The 16834-nt window shown below is 38.4% G+C and overlaps 1 long non-coding RNA gene across 30 annotated transcripts; it reads left to right on the forward strand.

Moving 5' to 3' along the window:
* The first annotated feature begins 9359 nt into the window (after positions 1-9359).
* Positions 9360-15877, forward strand: LOC127912780 (uncharacterized). 30 transcript variants are annotated; one of them, XR_008083369.1, is made up of 5 exons: positions 9360-9613; positions 9836-12329; positions 12667-12978; positions 13818-13861; positions 15405-15877. It is a non-coding gene; the product is annotated as an uncharacterized LOC127912780 (long non-coding RNA). The 30 variants fall into 30 exon arrangements; XR_008083384.1 differs by lacking the exons at positions 13818-13861; positions 15405-15877 and having other exon boundaries at positions 9836-10679; positions 10944-11035; positions 11212-12329; positions 12667-13797; XR_008083386.1 differs by lacking the exons at positions 13818-13861; positions 15405-15877 and having other exon boundaries at positions 9836-10413; positions 10944-11035; positions 11212-12329; positions 12667-13795.
* Positions 15878-16834: the final 957 nt, after the last annotated feature.

Raw genomic sequence — 16834 nt, forward strand, 5'->3', positions numbered from 1 at the left:
GATAGTTGTCCAGCAGATGTCAGTTGAGTCATTTTAAGTTGCATTTGTCTTGCCTGGAAAACGACTAATGCTTTTGATTTGGCAATGCTTTATTTCAATTTGCAGTTGAGGTACACATCATAGAGTACAGTCGGTGCATGTCTCCAATCTGAGAGAAGGGTGCTGATACTTCTAGGGGTTCTGAAGAGTTCTTCACTCCACATAATCATTGAGAAAACAAGCAACAAATGTCTCTTTGAGAAGTAATTTCCTGTTCAGAATTTCTGAGCACCATGCATTGGTTACAGAATTTCCATCAGAAAACAAATAGTGTAATATCCCCAAGGATACAAGTCCCTGCCCGAGATGGTCCAGAGAATAAGTCATACTTAAATTCCAGGCCTGGAAAAAGTTTGGTGCATTGATTGGATTTGGTTACATTTTTTTAATGTAAGAAATATCCTACTTTTTCTAGGGTTACACATGCATACTTGCATGTACTTGATGATGAGTAGCAGTTGTTTTGTAGTCAATCTCAGAGAATCAAAATAGGTTATGGAACACAAGTTCTATGTCTTTGCTGACCACAAGGCTGTGACGCTCGTCGTTGGAATGAGGTGAGGACCAAAGCGCAGCGTGGTAAGTGTTCATCATATATTTATTAAACCATGAACACTAAACAAAATAACAAAGGAGAAACGAAACAGTTCTGAGAGGTGACATACACATAACAGAAAATAATCACCCACACCACACAGGTGGGAAAAGGCTACCTAAGTATGATTCCCAATCAGAGACAACTAACGACACCATACCAGGCCAAACACAGAAATACCAAATCATAGACAACGCACATTGACTGCCCACCCCAACTCACGCCCTGACCATACTAAAACAAAGACAAAACAAAGGAACTAAGGTCAGAACGTGACAAAGGCATAAGATGTTCATTTAACTTGTCCTTGGGAACTTAGTTTTCATCAAATTGAACAGAAAAGGCTCCTCCCAGAACCCTGCTTCTCTACAGCACGCATCCTGGTCGATAAAGAGAGAGAGAGGATGACGGCCAGCTGCTCTGCACTGAGGGCCTGTGATGTGAAAGGTTCCAGATGCATGAGGAGGAGAGTTTTGGGGGGAGTCCTAAGGGGCTGAACACAGGGAATTAGAGCCCAGAGCTGAAGTCATACTCAGCTGTAGCAAGTAGACACTCCACCCCAAAATCTGCTTGTACTCCTGCACCATGGTCGCCAAGGCAACAGCCAGGCCAAAGAACGGAGAGGACAGCAGCAGAGTCCAGGACCAGACATCCAGAAGCTCCATGCTGCATACACAGACAGACGGAACTGAAGCAGCCAGGCATCACCATAGTTTCCAGGGCCAACACCTGTAAGACTCGAATGGCTGTTTACTTTCATTCATACTGTAATAAATAACGCAGTATGAAGGGTTTACTGAACCTCTTAGTGTCTAATTGCAAAATACATCTCATGTCTCTCTGAGGTGATAATATTGCAGCGCACAGCAGTGAACCCAGGTCGGTGGGGTGAAAGGCAAACACCCTATTCATCGCACCAATAGCAATAACTCACTTGGCGAGTGTCTCATAGGACGAGGATCGCTACAATAGATAAGCAGGATGGAACACTACCAAAAAGAGTGCTTCTGCGCTTCATGGCAGTCTCTATGGGGGTGCCACAGGGTTCAATTATCGGGCCGACTCTGTTCTCTGTATATATCAATGACGTCGCTCTTGCTGCTGTTGATTCTTTGATCCACCTCTACGCAGACAACACCATTCTGTATACATCTGGCCCTTCTTTGGACACTGTGTTAACAAACCTCCAAATGAGCTTTAACGCCATACAACACTCCTTCCGTGGCCTCCAACTGCTCTTAAATGCTAGTAAAACGAGATTCATGTTCTTCAACCAATTGATGCCCGCACCCGCCCGCCCGACGAGCATCACTACTCTGGACGGTTCTGACTTAGAATATGTGGACAACAATAAATACCTAGGTGTCTGGCTAGAGAGAGAACTCTCCTTCCAGACTCACATTAAGCATCTCCAATCCAAAGTTTAATCTAGAATCGGCTTCCTATTTCGCACCAAACCCACTGGCTCCAGGTCATCTATAAGTCTTTGCTAGGTTAATCTCCGCCTTATCTCAGCTCACTTGTCATCATAGTAACACCCACCTACGTAGCACGAGCTCCAGCAGGTATATCTCACTGGTCATCCTCAAAGCCAACACCTCATTTGGCCGCCTTTCCTTCCAGTTCTCTGCTGCCAATGACTGGAACGAACTGCAAAAATCGCTGAAATTGGAGACTTGTATCTCCTTCACTAACTTTAAGCTTCAGCTGTCAGAGCAACTTACAGATCGCCGCAGCTGTACACAGCCCATCTGTAAATAGCCCATCCAACTACCTACCTCATACTCATATTAGTTTTTGTTTTCTGCTCTTTTGCACACCAGTATTTCTACTGGCACATCCTCCTCTCCACATATATCACTTCAGTGTAAATTGCTAAATTGTAATTACTTTGCCACTATTGGCCTATTTATTGCCTTACCTCCTTACTTCATTTGCACACACTGTATAAAGAATTTTCTATTGAATTATTGACTGTATGTTTGTTTATCCCATGTGTAACTCTGTGTTGTTTTTGTCGCACTGTTTTGCTTTATCTTGGCCAGGTCACAGTTGTAAATGAGAACTTGTTCTCAACTGGCCTACTTTGTTTAAATAAAGGTGAAATAAATCAATCAATCAAACATTGGTTACCATGCTGAAGTTGATGGTTGTATGATTTTAAGTTTTTGTAATGGACAATAAAATCATCATTATCTCCACCCATGTAATCACTGTCATTCAGAATGTTTCCTCACACTTGGACATGTAAAACTAGCCTGTGTCACTTTGAAAGAATTGTTATTTTCACCCCATTCATAACCATCAAATCAAATGTATTTATAAAGCCCTTCTTACATCAGCTGATGTCACAAAGTGCTGTACTGAAACCCAGCCTAAAACCCCAAACAGCAAGCAATGCAGGTGTAGAAGCACGGTGGCTAAGAAAAACTCCCTAGAAAGGCCAGAACCTAGGAAGAAACCTAGAGAGGAACCAGGCTATGAGGGGTGGCCAGTCCTCTTCTGGCTGTGCCGGGTGGAGATTATAACAGAACTTGGCCAAGATGTTAAAATGTTCATAGATGACCAGCAGGGTCAAATAATAATCATCACAGTGGATGTCGAGGGTGAAACAGGTCAGCACCTCAGGAGTAAATGTCAGATGGCTTTTCATAGCCGATCATTCAAAGTATCTCTACAGCTACTGCTGTCTCTAGAGAGTTGAAAACAGCAGGTCAGGGACAAGGTAGCATGTCCGGTGAACAGGTCAGGGTTCCATAGCCGCAGGCAGAACAGTTGAAACTGGAGCAGCAGCAGCACGGCCAGGTGGACTGGGGACAGCAAGGAGTCATCAGGCCTGGTAGTCCTGAGGCATGGTCCTAGGGCTCAGGTCCTCAGAGAAAGAGAGAGAAAGAAAGAAAGAAAGAAAGAAAGAAAGAGAGAAAGAGAGAGAAAGAAAGAAAGAAAGAGAGAGAGAGAGGGAACAATCAAACATACTGAGCTTTGTTCAATATCAACAAGCTCTTGGAAAGTAATCTGAGATTGGACTTAATCTTTTTGCTCAACCATGGCTTGGGTCAGGCCAAAGGGGCACAGGCAGCCCTGGGGTGTGTTAACCTGTACCATAGCTGACCATGACTTCAGCACTGGGCTCTAGATCCCTGAAAAGTGTGGATCTCCAGAGCTCTCCTCTGGCCATCTGAAGCCTGTCATAGGCCTGCTGAATCCAGTCAAGACCATGGCAGGTATGATGCTGGAGGACTAGGGATACATCTACGGTGAACATCTGAAACACCCCAGGACAGGATGAGGGAATGTCTAATGCCTTTATGTTGTTGACTTAACCATTCATCCCTTTGCTAAGACCTCTGAGATAGTAGGCTGAGATAAACTCACTGAACGTGGTGTTATTGAATAAAGACAAAGTGAGGCTGCTAGTGCTCATTCAAGTGTTGTAGTGGTATGTACTTTTGATATCAAACTGCATTTGCAACCATGAAAGCTGTGTCCTAGAAAAACAACCATTGATAAGTAACAACCAGGACTCAGAAAGGCCTAGTCGATTCATCCATTAGCCCTGCATGAAAGATAACAGGTAAGATTATGACAGAGAAAAACAAGCTAAGTGCAAGTTCGTGACATGTTGTTGTTGTGTTCCATCACTGAAAAATGTATGTATCTGATTTGGATTCATTCAGATGTGGCTCTGATTAACGAGTTGTGGTTTCTGCTCTTATTTAGCCAGGGAGAAATGGCTCTTCCACTATGGCAGGACATCTAGGGCGGATCCATGGACAAGTCCTCATTAATTACTCCCTTACTGCCTGCGCATGAATCTACTTAACGTGTGAGAAAAACAAGCCCTACGTCCATTAAGTTGCTAAAGCACACAAACACAAACACATTGTGTAGAGAGGGATGGATACCAGGGTGTGTATTTGAGATACAGCACATTGCGGAGAGATGCTTTCTGTGGAGACGTGACGTCATGAAATGATGCAATCCTCTTCTCAGCTGGTAGTAATATTGTACATTTCCTGTAAGTAAGTCGTAGTTGTTTTGAAAGCTTTTCTCTCAGGCAAGGTTTCTCAGAACGGCTCTAATACTTGTGCTCCCTGTGGCATTACAGTCACGGAGCACATTCTGGATAAGGGCTTTTGGGAGGGTTCAGGATCAGCTTATCAGGTCTCAGCTTTCAGTTCATTCTGCAGACCTGTGCATACCGAGCTACTGACCATGGACAGCTGGAGTGTTTGGTTGCTATGTGTATGTGAGGGACTTGGCCCCACTTCTCTGGTCTAATGAAGTTTTAAGGAGCTCAGAGGTCCACACCCTCTATGTCTCTAGTGACACAAAAAAAATGAAATAAACCTTTCCTGTGAACACTCCAATATGACTGATACCTACCGCATATATAATTCATGAATGGAATGTTAACCACTAGACTGAATGACAGCAAACATCACATGTTCAAATCTGTTGTTTTCCTGCCGTGCAAAACCCCTGTCTCTCATAGACTCATACTGGGTATGTCTTCATAAAGGAGTATTGAGAAAAATGTATGGAAGGGTCTCCGTGTGCTGAACGTACTGCCCTGAACCTTACAAAGGCCCCGTGTAAAAACACCCTGGTGTGAGCAATGGGACATTCCCCGGTTCCAGCAGGATTCTATGAATTATGGACTGGGGAGACTGCTTTCTTTGTTACATTTGTCATAACTGAAATCATGAAATCCCATTGCAATTCAGGACTTAGGAATGTGTCCCTAATATTAATAAGCATTTCTTTAATTTGATTGTCATAAGGAATGCATTCCTGGAAATTAAAATTGAAATCTGAATGACCACATTGAGGTGGATTGCAGAAAAGAGTCTGGTAGCTACCAAATGCTGATGGTACAGAGATGTGCATGTGCCAAGTGAATCACATCCCACTCAACCCAACTCATAGGATCACATTACATTCTTTTTATCAGCTATGGAAATTCCTCTGTTATGAAGAGCTGTAACGGAAGGAGAATGAAAGTCAATATGACACTGGGGTGAGATACAACACAACATAGGTCAACTGCCTGATGCTGCTCACTCTTCCCATGTTTGGATTTAAGATCTTTCCTGTCAGGTGCACTATGGGGAAATCTGTGTCCTGACTCCGTGTTGAGAGCACAGAGTGAAGGCCAACTGCGTGTGAGTCAGAGATTTGAACAGTATCGGTATCTCAACGTATCTCGATCTGTGCCTGTGTCCAGCCTGAAATCACACCAGATTCGTAAGAATAGGCCGATTGTTTTCAAGTGGTGTCGGTGCGTACCAGTCAGAGCAGCGTGTAATGTGACCTAGTGAGGGTGAGGGTGGTGTGGGTGTTCTCCTGTTGAGAGCGGGGTGGAGTCACTCCCTCTTAATATCTCCAGCCTGAGATCCAAGAGGAGAAGAGACAGAGCAGCTGAAGCACACACTATACACACACTATACACACATACACTATAAGTACACACACAAGTACATTGACCAAAAGAAAGATTTTCACAGACACATATACATACTCACAGAACACACATCTACACACTGGAAACACACATTCAGATACAGCAACACCCTCTGATACCGTCAGACATCTGAAGTGACCCTTGAGAGAGAGAAAGAGAGGAGTTTACTGGGAGTTTACTGCCTAGACATGCTGAGGGGGACACTTCTCTGGGCTGGCCTGGTGGGATTCTATGTCATCATCACCCAGTGTCCAGCCTCTTGCCAGCTGAGCGAGGACGACGCAGAGACCCTCGTGGAGCTGCACAACAGCTACCGTGGCCAGGTGGTGCCCAATTCCACCTACATGCATAAAGTGGTAAGGGAAGCATGACTGGGGGGGCGGATAGGAGGTTCTCTACCTGTCCGCTGCGGGATGGGTTCAGTCTGGGCACCTCTGCATCAGAATAGGTGGAAATAATACGTTTTAGCCCTTTGTGGTGAGGAGCTTCTTGGATATTGGGATACTACTGTATGGCTGGTGGGATTGATGGAGTTTACTGCCGTCACCTGGTGTGGTTAGTTATACTCGTTGTTCTCACGGGGTTAACATGTATTAGAATTGATCTCAGGTGGATGTAGATACATAGGTTTCTTCTGTTGAGGGGATTTTTGATTGATATTTATGCTTGTGCAATGCTGCCAGTTGTTCAGTATTGTACATGAAATGGGTGATTCAGTACCTTAAAACATCTAAAAAGTATTCAGCTTTAAAACGGTCTTGCATCAAAACTGAACTCTGCCTGCATCTACAGTGTCATGGCCATGGCTTTGACATGACATCAGCATGTCATAAATGACAAAAAGCTTGTTGTGCAGAACATTTACCACAGTGCCGCAGAAGATGCATCATACCTAATACATATCTGACAGTCCCAGGGACAGGTCTCTGCCTGTCTCTCTGTTAAGATGAACGCAACACCGAGGCCATTTTCATGAATGGGTTCATATCATTCATTCATAGCATTAAAGCATTAATTGCAGTTGAGTGGAATCATGAGTCATCATGACCAACAAAACCGCAACATTCCAACAGTTAAACAGTAACTTCCTGTGAAGCATTGCATCATCCTTACCTTCTGTGAATGACAGTTTATTATATGTCCTGGGACAGGAATGTCCGTCAAAACATCACAGTAATAAATGACTTGGAGAAAGACAGATCATCTGGACTATACAAGAAGAAACAGAACATACCTATTTGAAACAAGAAATTAATGTCACTTTTTATTTATATTTTTATGGAAGATTCAATGACATTTTAATGGGTGTTTCAAAACATAGCCATATGTCATTGACTCATATATCACAGCTTTCACGACTTGGTGATCAATTGATTGAGTCAGGTTTCATCTGCAGAGTCACACCCCATGGCGACGTTCGGCGGTCACCGACCTTCTAGCCATCGCTGATCCTCTTTTCATTTTTCTTTGGTTTTGTCTTGTCTTCTTGTCTTGTCTTCCGTCACACCTGGTCCTTCTGTGGCTCAGTTGGTAGAGCATGGTGCTTGTAACGCCAGGGTAGTGGGTTCGATTCCCGGGACCACCCATACGTAGAATGTATGCACACATGACTGTAAGTCGCTTTGGATAAAAGCGTCAGCTAAATGGCATATATTTTTTTTAAATATTTTTTTTTAATCCCATCATTACATGTGTATTTAACCCTGTGTTCCCCCTCTTGTGATTGTTTATTGGAAGAGCTTGTGCACGTCTGTCCTGGTGTGCGTCAGGTTATGTGCCCATTATTTGATTGTTCTGTTTCCCGGAGTTTTTTGTTGTTGTTATTAAACTGCGCCGTTTGGAAACACAGTTTTTGCTCTCCTGCGTCTGACTCCTCTGCCGCCAGTACCAACTCCTTACGTTCAGTTCAATTCCTATACAAGTATTGTAATGAGCAAGAGGATGAGACGGCACTTGACAGATAAGGCTTGATCTTGATTTAGCTCGCCAAATGTTATTGGTGGTAATTGGTTCGAAGAGATGCAGTATTGTACGAACGCGTATTGTCTTTGTATCTTGACCTGTCCAGACAGAGACGTCCAGTGTGGAGTCATGTGAAGTTCAGTTTATTTGTCCAGTCACCCCATGACTCTAAACAAACAGAGGGCTTGGGTTGGAGGCCGGGGATACTAGTTGAAATTCCACAACATCTTGCATCCTAGCCTCAGGACATCAGATCTCCTTCTCTCTGTTCTTGGGCAAACAGAGCTGTACATGTTTGTCGTGCTTCAGCCAGAGAAAACAAAGGAGTTCCCCTGACCATCTGGTCAGCATTAGATGCTGTGTCCAGCACATGGAAAATCAAGGACATTCCACCGAACAAGGAGAGGGACCAACTTCGGCGGAATTCGTGACACTGAAAATATGTGGGATAACTTCACATTCCTCAACCACAAATACCCGTATTACTGAAAGGTTCCTTATAAGTTCCTTCGTAAAAGGTTTGATTTAATAAGGAAGGATCATACAAAGGAGTATGTGGTTTACGTGGGAATGTTGGTGTGACTAATGTAATGTACAGTATGGTTTATGTCTAGTTAAAGGTGTGACTAATGTAATGTACAGTATGGTTTATGTCTAGTTAAAGGTGTGACTAATGTAATGTACAGTATGGTTTATGTCTAGTTAAAGGTGTGACTAATGTAATGTACAGTATGGTTTATGTCTAAGGTTAAAGGTGTGACTAATGTAATGTACAGTATGGTTTATGTCTAGTTAAAGGTGTGACTAATGTAATGTACAGTATGGTTTATGTCTAGTTAAAGGTGTGACTAATGTAATGTACAGTATGGTTTATGTCTAGTTAAAGGTGTGACTAATGTAATGTACAGTATGGTTTATGTCTAGTTAAAGGTGTGACTAATGTAATGTACAGTATTGTTTATGTCTAGTTAAAGGTGTGACTAATGTAATGTACAGTATGGTTTATGTCTAGTTAAAGGTGTGACTAATGTAATGTACAGTATGGTTTATGTCTAAGTTAAAGGTGTGACTAATGTAATGTACTGTATGGTTTATGTCTAGTTAAAGGTGTGACTAATGTAATGTACAGTATGGTTTATGTCTAGTTAAAGGTGTGACTAATGTAATGTACAGTATGGTTTATGTCTGAAGTTGAAGGTGTGACTAATGTAATGTACAGTATGGTTTATGTCTAGTTAAAGGTGTGACTAATGTAATGTACAGTATGGTTTATGTCTGAAGTTAAAGGTGTGACTAATGTAATGTACATTATGGTTTATGTCTAGTTAAAGGGGTGACTAATGTAATGTACAGTATGGTTTATGTCTAGTTAAAGGGGTGACTAATGTAATGTACAGTATGGTTTATGTCTAGTTAAAGGTGTGACTAATGTAATGTACAGTATGGTTTATGTCTAGTTAAAGGTGTGACTAATGTAATGTACAGTATGGTTTATATCTAGTTAAAGGTGTGACTAATGTAATGTACAGTATGGTTTATATCTAAGGTTAAAGGTGTGACTAATGTAATGTACAGTATGGTTTATGTCTAGTTAAAGGTGTGACTAATGTAATGTACAGTATGGTTTATATCTAGTTAAAGGTGTGACTAATGTAATGTACAGTATGGTTTATGTCTAAAGTTAAAGGTGTGACTAATGTAATGTACAGTATGGTTTATATCTAGTTAAAGGTGTGACTAATGTAATGTACAGTAAGGTTTATGTCTAGTTAAAGGTGTGACTAATGTAATGTACAGTATGGTTTATGTCTAGTTAAAGGTGTGACTAATGTAATGTACAGTATGGTTTATATCTAAGGTTAAAGGTGTGACTAATGTAATGTACAGTATGGTTTATGTCTAGTTAAAGGTGTGACTAATGTAATGTACAGTATGGTTTATGTCTAGTTAAAGGTGTGACTAATGTAATGTACAGTATGGTTTATGTCTAGTTAAAGGTGTGACTAATGTAATGTACAGTATGGTTTATGTCTAGTTAAAGGTGTGACTAATGTAATGTACAGTATGGTTTATGTCTAGTTAAAGGTGTGACTAATGTAATGTACAGTATGGTTTATGTCTAAAGTTAAAGGTGTGACTAATGTAATGTACAGTATGGTTTATGTCTAGTTAAAGGTGTGACTAATGTAATGTACAGTATGGTTTATGTCTAGTTAAAGGTGTGACTAATGTAATGTACAGTATGGTTTATGTCTAGTTAAAGGTGTGACTAATGTAATGTACAGTATGGTTTATGTCTAGTTAAAGGTGTGACTAATGTAATGTACAGTATGGTTTATGTCTAAAGTTAAAGGTGTGACTAATGTAATGTACAGTATGGTTTATGTCTAGTTAAAGGTGTGACTAATGTAATGTACAGTATGGTTTATGTTTAGTTAAAGGTGTGACTAATGTAATGTACAGTATGATTTATGTCTAGTTAAAGGGGTGACTAATGTAATGTACAGTATGGTTTATGTCTAGTTGAAGGTGTGACTAATGTAATGTACAGTATGGTTTATGTCTAGTTAAAGGTGTGACTAATGTAATGTACAGTATGGTTTATGTCTAAAGTTAAAGGTGTGACTAATGTAATGTACAGTATGGTTTATGTCTAGTTAAAGGGGTGACTAATGTAATGTACAGTATGGTTTATGTCTAGTTAAAGGTGTGACTAATGTAATGTACAGTATGGTTTATGTCTAGTTAAAGGTGTGACTAATGTAATGTACAGTATGGTTTATGTCTAGTTAAAGGTGTGACTAATGTAATGTACAGTATGGTTTATGTCTAGTTAAAGGTGTGACTAATGTAATGTACAGTATGGTTTATGTCTAGTTAAAGGTGTGACTAATGTAATGTACAGTATGGTTTATGTCTAAAGTTAAAGGTGTGACTAATGTAATGTACAGTATGGTTTATGTCTAAAGTTAAAGGTGTGACTAATGTAATGTACAGTATGGTTTATGTCTAGTTAAAGGTGTGACTAATGTAATGTACAGTATGGTTTATGTCTAGTTAAAGGTGTGACTAATGTAATGTACAGTATGGTTTATGTCTAGTTAAAGGTGTGACTAATGTAATGTACAGTATGGTTTATGTCTAGTTAAAGGTGTGACTAATGTAATGTACAGTATGGTTTATGTCTAGTTAAAGGTGTGACTAATGTAATGTACAGTATGGTTTATGTCTAAAGTTAAAGGTGTGACTAATGTAATGTACAGTATGGTTTATGTCTAAAGTTAAAGGTGTGACTAATGTAATGTACAGTATGGTTTATGTCTAGTTAAAGGTGTGACTAATGTAATGTACAGTATGGTTTATGTCTAGTTAAAGGTGTGACTAATGTAATGTACAGTATGGTTTATATCTAAGGTTAAAGGTGTGACTAATGTAATGTACAGTATGGTTTATATCTAGTTAAAGGTGTGACTAATGTAATGTACAGTATGGTTTATATCTAGTTAAAGGTGTGACTAATGTAATGTACAGTATGGTTTATATCTAGTTAAAGGTGTGACTAATGTAATGTACAGTATGGTTTATATCTAAGGTTAAAGGTGTGACTAATGTAATGTACAGTATGGTTTATGTCTAGTTAAAGGTGTGACTAATGTAATGTACAGTATGGTTTATGTCTAGTTAAAGGTGTGACTAATGTAATGTACAGTATGGTTTATGTCTAGTTAAAGGTGTGACTAATGTAATGTACAGTATGGTTTATGTCTAGTTAAAGGTGTGACTAATGTAATGTACAGTATGGTTTATGTCTAGTTAAAGGTGTGACTAATGTAATGTACAGTATGGTTTATGTCTAGTTAAAGGTGTGACTAATGTAATGTACAGTATGGTTTATGTCTAAAGTTAAAGGTGTGACTAATGTAATGTACTGTATGGTTTATGTCTAGTTAAAGGTGTGACTAATGTAATGTACAGTATGGTTTATATCTAAGGTTAAAGGTGTGACTAATGTAATGTACAGTATGGTTTATGTCTAGTTAAAGGTGTGACTAATGTAATGTACACTATGGTTTATGTATAAAGTTAAAGGTGTGACTAATGTAATGTACAGTATGGTTTATATCTAAGGTTAAAGGTGTGACTAATGTAATGTACAGTATGGTTTATGTCTAGTTAAAGGTGTGACTAATGTAATGTACAGTATGGTTTATGTCTAGTTAAAGGTGTGACTAATGTAATGTACAGTATGGTTTATATCTAAGGTTAAAGGTGTGACTAATGTAATGTACAGTATGGTTTATATCTAGTTAAAGGTGTGACTAATGTAATGTACAGTATGGTTTATATCTAGTTAAAGGTGTGACTAATGTAATGTACAGTATGGTTTATATCTAGTTAAAGGTGTGACTAATGTAATGTACAGTATGGTTTATGTCTAAAGTTAAAGGTGTGACTAATGTAATGTACAGTATGGTTTATGTCTAGTTAAAGGTGTGACTAATGTACAGTATGGTATATCAGGTTAAAGGTGTGTTTAATGTACAGTATGGTTTATGTCTAGTTAAAGGTGTGACTAATGTACAGTATGGTTTATGTCTAGTTAAAGGTGTGACTAATGTAATGTACAGTATGGTTTATGTCTAGTTAAAGGTGTGACTAATGTAATGTACAGTATGGTTTATGTCTAGTTAAAGGTGTGACTAATGTAATGTACAGTATGGTTTATATCTAAGGTTAAAGGTGTGACTAATGTAATGTACAGTATGGTTTATGTCTAGTTAAAGGTGTGACTAATGTAATGTACAGTATGGTTTATGTCTAGTTAAAGGTGTGACTAATGTAATGTACAGTATGGTTTATGTCTAGTTAAAGGTGTGACTAATGTAATGTACAGTATGGTTTATATCTAAGGTTAAAGGTGTGACTAATGTAATGTACAGTATGGTTTATGTCTAGTTAAAGGTGTGACTAATGTAATGTACAGTATGGTTTATGTCTAGTTAAAGGTGTGACTAATGTAATGTACAGTATGGTTTATATCTAAAGTTAAAGGTGTGACTAATGTAATGTACAGTATGGTTTATGTCTAGTTAAAGGTGTGACTAATGTAATGTACAGTATGGTTTATGTCTAGTTAAAGGTGTGACTAATGTACAGTATGGTTTATGTCTAGTTAAAGGTGTGACTAATGTAATGTACAGTATGGTTTATGTCTAGTTAAAGGTGTGACTAATGTAATGTACAGTATGGTTTATGTCTAGTTAAAGGTGTGACTAATGTAATGTACAGTATGGTTTATGTCTAGTTAAAGGTGTGACTAATGTAATGTACAGTATGGTTTATGTCTAGTTAAAGGTGTGACTAATGTAATGTACAGTATGGTTTATGTCTAGTTAAAGGTGTGACTAATGTAATGTACAGTATGGTTTATATCTAAAGTTAAAGGTGTGACTAATGTAATGTACAGTATGGTTTATGTCTAGTTAAAGGTGTGACTAATGTAATGTACAGTATGGTTTATGTCTAGTTAAAGGTGTGACTAATGTAATGTACAGTATGGTTTATGTCTAGTTAAAGGTGTGACTAATGTAATGTACAGTATGGTTTATGTCTAGTTAAAGGTGTGACTAATGTAATGTACAGTATGGTTTATGTCTGAAGTTGAAGGTGTGACTAATGTAATGTACAGTATGGTTTATGTCTAGTTAAAGGTGTGACTAATGTAATGTACAGTATGGTTTATGTCTGAAGTTAAAGGTGTGACTAATGTAATGTACATTATGGTTTATGTCTAGTTAAAGGTGTGACTAATGTAATGTACAGTATGGTTTATATCTAAAGTTAAAGGTGTGACTAATGTAATGTACAGTATGGTTTATGTCTAGTTAAAGGTGTGACTAATGTAATGTACAGTATGGTTTATGTCTAGTTAAAGGTGTGACTAATGTACAGTATGGTTTATGTCTAGTTAAAGGTGTGACTAATGTAATGTACAGTATGGTTTATGTCTAGTTAAAGGTGTGACTAATGTAATGTACAGTATGGTTTATGTCTCGTTAAAGGTGTGACTAATGTAATGTACAGTATGGTTTATATCTAAGGTTAGAGGTGTGACTAATGTAATGTACAGTATGGTTTATGTCTAGTTAAAGGTGTGACTAATGTAATGTACAGTATGGTTTATGTCTAGTTAAAGGTGTGACTAATGTAATGTACAGTATGGTTTATATCTATGGTTTAGGTTAAAGGTGTGACTAATGTAATGTACAGTATGGTTTATGTCTAGTTAAAGGTGTGACTAATGTAATGTACAGTATGGTTTATGTCTAGTTAAAGGTGTGACTAATGTAATGTACAGTATGGTTTATGTCTAGTTAAAGGTGTGACTAATGTAATGTACAGTATGGTTTATGTCTAGTTAAAGGTGTGACTAATGTAATGTACAGTATGGTTTATGTCTAGTTAAAGGTGTGACTAATGTAATGTACAGTATGGTTTATGTCTAGTTAAAGGTGTGACTAATGTAATGTACAGTATGGTTTATGTCTAGTTAAAGGTGTGACTAATGTAATGTACAGTATGGTTTATGTCTAGTTAAAGGTGTGACTAATGTAATGTACAGTATGGTTTATGTCTAGTTAAAGGTGTGACTAATGTAATGTACAGTATGGTTTATGTCTAGTTAAAGGTGTGACTAATGTAATGTACAGTATGGTTTATGTCTAGTTAAAGGTGTGACTAATGTAATGTACAGTATGGTTTATGTCTAGTTAAAGGTGTGACTAATGTAATGTACAGTATGGTTTATGTCTAGTTAAAGGTGTGACTAATGTAATGTACAGTATGGTTTATGTCTAGTTAAAGGTGTGACTAATGTAATGTACAGTATGGTTTATGTCTAGTTAAAGGTGTGACTAATGTAATGTACAGTATGGTTTATGTCTTTAAAGGTGTGACTAATGTAATGTACAGTATGGTTTATGTCTGAAGTTGTGACTAATGTAATGTACAGTATGGTTTATGTCTAGTTAAAGGGGTGACTAATGTAATGTACAGTATGGTTTATGTCTAGTTAAAGGTGTGACTAATGTAATGTACAGTATGGTTTATGTCTAGTTAAAGGTGTGACTAATGTAATGTACAGTATGGTTTATGTCTAGTTAAAGGTGTGACTAATGTAATGTACAGTATGGTTTATGTCTAGTTAAAGGTGTGACTAATGTAATGTACAGTATGGTTTATGTCTAGTTAAAGGTGTGACTAATGTAATGTACAGTATGGTTTATGTATAAAGTTAAAGGTGTGACTAATGTAATGTACAGTATGGTTTATGTCTAGTTAAAGGTGTGACTAATGTAATGTACAGTATGGTTTATGTCTAAAGTTAAAGGTGTGACTAATGTAATGTACAGTATGGTTTATGTATAAAGTTAAAGAGGACCCTTTTAGACAGACATAGTCATTGTCTCCCTCCATTGTTAACATAACAAACCATCCCTTATCGGTTTGAGAAATTAACATTTCAATAGTGGAGAAGGAAATTCCTCTTGCTACAGGCAGTATTACAAGGAAATCCCTCTTGCTAAAGGCAGTAGTAGAAGGACATTCCTCTTGCTACAGGCAGTATTACAAGGAAATTCCTCTTGCTACAGGCAGTATTACAAGGAAATTCCTCTTGCTAAAGGCAGTAGTAGAAGGACATTCCTCTTGCTACAGGCAGTATTACAAGGAAATTCCTCTTGCTAAAGGCAGTATTACAAGGAAATTCCTCTTGCTACAGGCAGTATTACAAGGAAATTCATTTTTCTTCAGGCAGTATTACAAGGACATTCCTCTTGCTACAGGCAATAGTAGAAGGAAATTCCTCTTGCTTCAGGCAGTATTAAAGGACATTCATCTTGCTACAGGCAGTATTAGAAGGAAATTCCTTTTTCTTCAGGCAGTATTACAAGGACATTCATCTTGCTATAGGCAGTATTAGAAGGAAATTCCTTTTCTTCAGGCAGTATTAAAGGACATTCATCTTGCTACAGGCAGTATTAGAAGGGAAATTCCTCTTGCTACAGGCAGTATTAAAGGAAATTCCTCTTGCTACAGGCAGTATTTGAAGGAAATTCCTCTTGCTACAGGCAATATTAGAAGGAAATTCCTCTTGCTACAGGCAGTATTAGAAGGAAATTCCTCTTGCTACAGGCAGTATTACAAGGAAATTCCTCTTGCTACAGGCATTATTACAAGGACATTCCTCTTGCTACAGGCAGTATTACAAGGAAATTCCTCTTGCTACAGGCAGTATTACAAGGACATTCCTCTTGCTACAGGCAGTATTAGAAGGAAATTCCTCTTGCTACAGGCAGTATTACAAGGAAATTCCTCTTGCTACAGGCAGTATTACAAGGAAATTCCTCTTGCTACAGGCAGTATTACAAGGAAATTCCTCTTGCTACAGGCAGTATTACAAGGAAATTCCTCTTGCTACAGGCAGTATTACAAGGAAATTCCTCTTGCTACAGGCAGTATTAAAGGGAAATTCCTCTTGCTACAGGCAGTATTTGAAGGAAATTCCTCTTGCTATAGGCAGTATTAGAAGGAAATTCCTCTTGCTACAGACAGTATTAGAAGGAAATACCAATATCGACTGGCGGGTGGCCGAGTCAGGAATTGTTCAATTATTAGGGTAGTATAAATTGGCACATACATCAAATAAAGAAATAGATCAATTAAAAACCATTAGCAGTAGAGTGTCATCGCCAAACTCCACCAATGTTTTTATA

This window comes from Oncorhynchus keta, chromosome 28 (assembly GCF_023373465.1).
Source record: "Oncorhynchus keta strain PuntledgeMale-10-30-2019 chromosome 28, Oket_V2, whole genome shotgun sequence".
NCBI classification, from domain to species: Eukaryota; Metazoa; Chordata; class Actinopteri; order Salmoniformes; family Salmonidae; genus Oncorhynchus; species Oncorhynchus keta.